Here is an 8,489-nt window from a genome sequence, read left to right on the forward strand (position 1 = left end):
CAACAGCACCTGATAATGATTTTTGAAATCCGCGTGGTATAGTATGAATTTGTAAAAAAGGTATCCTAGGAGAAACTAATCTTTCTTCTAAATCGTATAATTCCAATTCAATTGGTACATTTGGAAATGCCATGCCATTTAGAACTGAACATGGTGGTATTTTATCTTTTCTGATGTAAGCATAGCAAGTCATACAAATTAAATTTGTTTTCTTGCTACTAATGTCACACCTTTTAAACATTTCGGTTTCACAAACCGTGCGAGTATTTTTTATTGTTTGTTTATGCCACAACTGGTTGCAAATAGTACAAACATACTCTGGCCCATTCAATATTTCACGATGGAATTTATTAATAATTAAATGGATTTGTTTATTTGCTTTGCGTTTTTGTACCAGAGTTAACCTTACAGTTGGTCTGTTTTCTTCAACCCCTTTATTTCCAAGATTGTCAATGGCTCCTAGTGCAACATTAGTATTTTTCTTTTTTTTCACACTAGGTTCTGAAAGACTAAAGTTATCTAAGTTGATTTGAGAGTGTTTATGTGTCCCCATATTAGAGGTACTTGTTCCTGGCAAATGACTTTCCTTACTAGTATTGCTATTAGTCCCCTTACTGTGCGTCCCTAAAGCGTCTGAAGAAACGAAAGTTGCTTTATTTGCTTTGCGTTTTTGTACCAGCGGTAAACTTACAGTTGGTCTGTTTTCTTCAACACCTTTATTGCCAACATTGTCAAGGGTTCCTAGTGCAGCAGTAGTATTTTTCCTTTTTTTAACACTATGTTCTGAAAGGCTCAAGTTATCTGGGTTGATTTGAGACTGTTTATTTGTCCCCAGAATCGAAATACTTGAAATACTTGTTCCTGACAAATGATTTTTCTTACTAGTATTGCTATCAGTCCCCTTACTTTGAATACCTAAAGCGTCTGAAGAAACTAAACTCCATTCTAAAATAGAATTGACAGTCACTTGAGTAGTATGTACAAAGATTTTAGTAACTGGAGTTAAATGACTATTTTTCTTGTGCACTCTAAGTGCTCTTTGGAATGTTTGTTTCAAAATAAGTTTTATATCTATTGGTGTTAATTCAAATGGTATGCAATCCTGAGACGGATTTCCAATTTTTTTTGCTAGATTTACAACATATTCCAAAAGTCCTTCAAAAGTTTTTATTTCTAGAGTTACACATGTTCCATTTGAATGAGGCATGCCTTCATTGTCCCTGCTATGTGAATCAAATACATAGTATGTTTGCATATTCCTAAAAATAGAAATTACATATACACTCATACAAAGTAGTACCCCACAGTACTTTGAAATCCCTAAATGTAATGCAGTGCTAATATCTGGATAGTTTTTATCAAAAGGTTTAAGGACATTACCATAGTAAGGGTTGCGTAGCGTAAGTGAATAATACATATTATTGTGCTCTATATATTTTGGCAAATCATCTGGATGCATAAGTGTTTCTTTGTTAATAGAATGCATTTGTAGATATAAAGCATCTCCAAGGTCCATTATATAATGTAGATCGTTGGAATTCCATGTATTAACTGGTTTGCATACATTGTGCAAAATAGCAAAAGTACTATTTGGTAAGCATTGCTTCCCTTTTGATTTACTATTAAATCTTGTATTACCTTGATGGTAACTGGCTTTTAAGCATCTATGCATGTTATTTTTTACTCCCTATACTTTATCACTCTAAAGTCTATTCACTTAAGTAAGGCGAAGTACTTTTTAAATAACTATTGATTTTTTTAATAAAAACAATAATATTATTTATTTACCTTGATTTGTGGGTGATTGTACCTCACTAGAATAATCTGAAATGAGAGTAACGTTAATTGTTAGAATATGCTTTAAATTAAATAACACTTTAAATCAAAAAACAAAACAGGGAATGCAATAGTAGTTTCGAAATGTTGTATACTTATGTCTCAGAGTGTGACAGAGGGCATGATAATAGATTGTGTGTGTGTGTCTGTTTGTGGTTTTATGAGCAACTTTGGAGTGAGAAAGTGTGTGATGTGTAGAGTGTATGCTTGTTGCCCTGCATAATAAGTAGAGTGCGTGAAGTAGAGAGAGAATGAATGAAGTGAGATATATTGAATTTATTTTGTCTAAAATGAGGGTGAGAGAGAAGCCTGAAAAGTAGGAAGAGAAAGATTGGTAGCATGAAAGTGAGAGAGCCAGTTAAAGTAAGTGGGCTCTTTGTTTGGAATGGATTTTTCAAAAGGCATCATTCAGACAAAGGAAAGTTGTGAGGGGGGATAGTGAGCGGGGAAGTCGGTGAGATTTTGCATGCGAGAGAGATGATCAATGTGAAAGTCAATATGGCAACTCTTTTTATTGTATGAAATTGTCAGTATGAGCATGCCCCCCCCCAAATTAAACTGTGACAGTATTTAACGTTGGTAGTAGGAAGTGAGGCATAGCATTATGCATGCTAAATGTGGGAGTGAACTGTGGTAAGGAAGTAGAGCAAAGTGTATGGGAGTGAACAACACAGTTAGCATGAGGCTAGTTATAGTGGGAACATAGCACGTGAAAAATAAAATTTATTTTAATTTCAAAATCGTTACTGAGATGTGGCAAAGTGTTGTAAGATTTGTGTGCCAAAGGATGGAGCAGTGGAGTAGCAATGAAAGGCTGTGCGGGGAGGGGACAATACTGTGTAAATAGCACTTGCATAGTGTGAGATGTGGATAGGTTGTGTGAGCTGCCTATGCAAAAGGAGGAAGGAGCTGACTTTGAATGAGAGTCTGTGCAGTTATGGGACCTGTGCTGTGTTTGGCTAAGTTGTGTTTTCTTTAAAAAGTAATATTAATTTGGATGCAACTGCGTTTTAGAGATGTGGCTAAGTGATGTCATGGTATGTGTGTGCCTTCGGATCGACCATCAAATTAAGCACAAGATACTATGTGTATAAAAGGAATGACTAAGGGTGTAAGTTAGCAACATGGACAGCTGGAGGAAGCCTATAGTCTCAAAATGTAGGTTGTTAAAAAAGATGTTTATGCTGACCAAAGCATTAGTGAAATGTTGCGAAGTGGTGTGAGCAGTGTGTGTGAAAGAAGGAAGGAGGAATGGAGTAGGAACGAAAGGCTGTTTAGGCATGTTTAAAATGTGTGTAAAAATTACTTGCATTGTATGCGTTAATTGTCATGCAAAAGCGTTTTGGACAGGTGGCAAAGTGGTGTGAGCTGCATGTGAAAAATGAGTGAGCTACGGAGTTTGAACGAAAGTGTGTGCAAGCAAAGGACTTCTGTGTATTGAGATGTAGTGTACGTGTTCTGTGATGTGTAGCACACGGACTGCGTGAGTGAGGCTATAGTATCCCAATAGCCTTTTCTTAAAAAAACTAATTATTTGCAGCCAAAAGCGTTAGTGAGAGGTGTTAGTCAACCTAAAATACAGCAGTAGGCAGTCTATAGTATTGAAATAGCACTTGCTAAAATTTTCCTTTGGAGTGAAATGCGTTACTGATATGTTTAGAAGTAGTGTGCCCTGTGTGTTAGCAAAAGGAGGGAGCAGGGGAGTCGGAACGATAGGCTGTGCAGGCATGGGATTATTGTATCTACAAAGCATTGGCACTTTGGTATCTAAATTGCAGGCCACATCGTTCTAGAGATGTGGCAAAGTGGTGTGAGCTGCCTTGGACAAAGGAGTGAGCAGCAGAGTAGGATCACGAGTGTGTGCATGCATGTGACTAATGTGTGTTGATATGTAGTGTACATTTGGTGTGATGTGTGGCAAAGTTGTGTATTGTTTGACAAATATTTCTAAGTAAGATGCTACAGCGTTTTAGAGATGTGGCGAAGTGGTGTGATCTGTGTGTGGCTTAGGAGGGATCAGCGGAATAGGCTCAATATACTGTGTGGATAAAAGGTAGGGACGAAGGGTGTGCTAGTTAATAACATCTACAGCTGGAGGAAGTCTATAGTATGAAAGGCGCCTGTTATAAATAAATTTCTTTCCATGCAAAAGCGTTATTTCAATGTTGCAAAGTAGTGTGAACTCTATGTTAAAAAAAAGGAGGGAAGAGCGTAGTAGGAAAGATGGGCTGGGCATGCAATGTACAAATGTGCTTAAAATGCCTGTTTCCCATGTTTGTTGTGTAACTTTGCAGGAACAAACGTAAGAATAACAAAATAACATTTGACCTGCATGTAATAGATAGGCTAAAAGAACGTGTTGCTTTCCAAGAGAGTCTGTGGGCTGTTTGTTGTGCGTGATGCTGTGCGGAAATAAAAGTAGAAGGTGGTGTGGGAGAACGTGCCTATGAATGAGAGACAAGCTATGGTGTGCGTGTTTCAGTGCGAGAGACTGGGAGTGTGGGGGGTGTAGGAGAGAGAGTCTGTGGGCTGCTTGTGTTTGTGATTATTTCCGCGATTGAAAGGCAAATACGTGCAGATGAATGAATGGGACAGAAGCTAAGCAAGGGGGGGCATGTTTGCAAGATGCACGTCTAAATGTTGTCAACGTGTGCGTGTTTCCGTGCGTGAATGGAAAAGAGAGAGAGTCTGTGGGCTGTGTGTTGTGTAAGTGAGGGCTGTATGCAGTGCAAGTGAGGCCTTGGTGCAGTGTGACTGAGGGATGTGTGCACTGTGAGTTAGGGGCTGTGTGCACTGAGGGAGGGCTGCTTGCACTGAGTAACGCACTTGCTAAAACTTTTCTTTGGAGGGAAATGCGTTACTGATATGTTTATAAGTAGTGTGCCCAGTGTGTTAGCAAAAGGAGGAATCAGCGGAGTCGGAACGATAGGCTGTGCAGGCATTGGCTTCTTTAATTTGGATGCAACTGCGTAATAGAGATGTGGCTAAGTGATGTCATGGTATGTGTGTGCCTTTGGATCGACCATCAAATTAAGCACAAGATACTATGTGTATAAAAGGAATGACTAAGGGTGTAAGTTAGCAACAGGGACAGCTGGCGGAAGCCTATAGTCTCAAAATGTAGGTTGTTAAAAAAGATGTTTATACTGACCAAAGCATTAGTGAAATGTTGCAAAGTGGTGTGAGCAGTGTGTGTGAAAGAAGCAAGGAGAAATGGAGTAGGAACGAAAGGCTGTTTAGGCATGTAAAAAATGTGTGTAAAAATTACTTGCATAGTATGCGTTAATTGTCATGCAAAAGCGTTTTGGACAGGTGGCAAAGTGGTGTGAGCTGCATGTGAAAAATGAGTGAGCTACGGAGTTTGAACAAAAGTGTGTGCAAGCAAAGGACTTCTGTGTATTGAGATGTAGTGTACGTGTTCTGTGATGTGTAGCACACGGACTGCGTGAGTGAGGCTATAGTATCCCAATAGCATTTTCTTAAAAAAACAAATTATTTGCAGCCAAAAGCGTTAGTGAGAGGTGTTAGTCAACCCGAAATACAGCAGTAGGCAGTCTATAGTATTGAAATAGCTCTTGCTAAAATTTTCCTTTGCAGTGAAATGCGTTACTGATATGTTTAGAAGTAGTGTGCCCTGTGTGTTAGCAAAAGGAGGGAGCAGCGGAGTCGGAACGATAGGCTGTGCAGGCATAGGATTATTGTATCTACAAAGCATTGGCACTTTGGTATCTAAATTGCAGGCCACATCGTTCTAGAGATGTGGCAAAGTGGTGTGAGCTGCCTTGGACAAAGGAGTGAGCAGCAGAGTAGGATCACGAGTGTGTGCATGCATGTGACTAATGTGTGTTGATATGTAGTGTATGTAGGAGAGTAGGGTCTGCAATCCTATGATCACCCAGATTTTTTGCTTTTGTTTCACTGGTTTACGACTTTCTCTGGCTGTGGGCCTGCCAATCAGACCCACAGCCTGGCTGTTCTCTGTCTAAATTACGATATGTACCCTAGGTACATTTACCAATTGGTGCTGGGCCACCTTATCAGACCCTGTAACTCAGGGCATAGGTGTACCCAGGGCCGCCAGGGGCTGCAGCATGTATTATGCCACCCCTGGCTGGCCTCCTAAATTTGACACAACTGGCTGCATGACAGCTGGGGCAAAGTCGTGTACTCACCCTTTGCTTTAGGTATAGTAGCTCTATATCTAACCATACAATGGGCACCCGAGCTCCTATCAGTCACTCCTATGGCAGGCCTTGACAATCCTGAAGGCAGAGTGCGTGGGCTCGTGTGAACTGTGTTCTGGCCCGAGCCGAGCCCGGTTGCAGCTTGCGGAATCAAGACCCAATGGCTGTTCCATGATAACGCGTACCATATCGGTAACTTCGGTATCGCGTTATCAAGACATGTCGAGTAAGGTGTCATACGAATCGGGATGCGGCCCTCTCACCAATTCTGGCGACGAGGTCAGCATCCCGCCCTTCTAGAGGGACACGACATGTACGTAACTGTGAACCCCGGTTAAAGTTAACTGAAGCCTCAGCTCCACAAAATGGATGCTGCCACCACAGACACGAGTCTGACCTCCTGCTGCTGGGAGTCCTTCCAGCGAGGAGCGCTTGGACAAAGGGTTTCCTGTCGAGGGCGGTGTTCGCACCGTCCCAGACAGGGTTTGTGTATTCTGGGTAGGTAGGGCTTTTGCGAGAAGGTGACTGCGGAGTGGCACCCCGGTGCTCACTACGCATCCGCCGGTCAGAACCAGTTCCAGGGGCGCCAGCCCTGGCCTGGGGAAAGTCCGGCAGGGGAGAGGGGTGTAACTACCCCCCTTCCTGGTCCCACCCTTAGGGCAGGACCTAGTCATGTACCCACCCCTTTCTTTAGGATAAAGGCCGGAGCGGGGACCCTTCCAAATTAGATCATCTTTGAATCAAGAACTACTTTCCACGAAAGGACATTCAAGACTCTTCTCAAGATTTCTCCCTTGTGACTAAGGAGTAGTCACCCTGCATCAGCGGGCACCATCTAAGAACTCTGCGGTTTGCTGCAAGTCCTTCCTCAAGGATCCGACGGCCCAGCTCGACGAGAACCGGCTTCCCTGGCACCTCTGACCTCTACCCACGTCATCAGCTCAGCTGTGATCTGTGGGTGCGACGAGACCTCGAGGGACCGGCCATCATCAAAACCTGCACGCTTTCTTAAACCAGCACGACCATCGAAGTAATTCTCTGGTGAGTGCTCTGGGGTCCGAGAAGCCCCGACCCTGAGCCGCTCCAGCACCGAAGTGCAGTCTCCCAGCATCTCCACAATCTGCGTGGGGCCCTTCTGCTCGCTGCTCAGCACGTTGTCTGGTCACTAGCCGCTGGCTTGTGCCCTCCTGTGACGACATCCGACAATCAACGCCGCTGGTCTGGTTGCTCCAGACCGGCCCTTGCTCCCCTTTGAGGAAAGGAGCACCCCGGACCCTCCTGGTCCATTCAAGACGCCATCTTAGGCCTACCACGTGGCCCTGAGATCTGCCAAGGCTTGTTGCCCCAATCCTGGGCCCAGCGACGCCGACAGCATCATCCTTCGTGGGACAGCTCGCACCTCCATCCTGGTCGCCGACAACGCCTCCTGGTCCGTGAGACTGCAGAGCCTAGCGTCGCCCACTCACCTGGTCGAGGTGACGGCCAACCGGTGCCTTCCTGGTACCCTCTGACTACTGGCTAGTAGTACGAACTTGGTCCCCTCTGCTTTCAGGTATCATCGATCTCTGATCCAGGCTTGGATCTCTACGAACTAATCATCACTGGTCGCCGGCCAGCAACTCCTTTTCTTCCGGCTCCTGGCTCGTCAGCGAAGACCCCGACGCCTGTAAGACTTGTGCAGCCGCAGCCCTCGTGGCTAGGTAACTCGGCATTTCGGTGCCTGCATAGCCTCTTTACTCTAGGGTCCCGAGCCCTTCGCTTCCGACTTGCCTTATCGGGTCCGCCCGAGACCACTAAAACTTTCCGTGTCCTCGGACACTTGTTTAATTGTGCACTTGAAGTATTTTCCTAAGAGATTTGGTTTGTGCTTAGTACCCTGTCCTCATAAAGAGTACGGGGCTGTTGTGAATCTTAATAAATATCCTGTTTATTTTCATAACACTTGTGTGGTGTCCTTTCACTTGGTGTTCAAGGGGTACATGTGTGGTAAACAGCTGGCTTAACACGCCCTCTCGAGTCTTTAGCCTTAGACTGCTCGTATCCACGCTACTAGGATAGCTGGTCTATAGGTTGACTTTCAACCAATCACCATAAGGGTCGTTTGGAACGATACATAGCGGTCGCTAGAATAGCGAACGCTGCATATCGGGCCAACTTCTCACAGTGTACATTTTGTGTGATGTGTGGCAAAGTTGTGTATTGTTTGACAAATATTTCTAAGTAAGATGCTACAGCGTTTTAGAGATGTGGCGAAGTGGTGTGATCTGTGTGTGCCTTAGGAGGGAGCAGCGGAATAGGTTCAATATACTGTGTGGATAAAAGGTAGGGACAAAGGGTGTGCTAGTTAATAACACGTACAGCTGTAGGAAGTCAATATTATTAAACCCGCTTGTTTAAAAATGTGTTGTTTCTACGCAAATGCGTTAGCTAAATGTTGCAAAGTGGTGTGAGCTCTATGTTAAAAAAAAA

This window comes from Lissotriton vulgaris, chromosome 4_1 (assembly GCF_964263255.1).
Source record: "Lissotriton vulgaris chromosome 4_1, aLisVul1.2, whole genome shotgun sequence".
NCBI classification, from domain to species: domain Eukaryota; kingdom Metazoa; phylum Chordata; class Amphibia; order Caudata; family Salamandridae; genus Lissotriton; species Lissotriton vulgaris.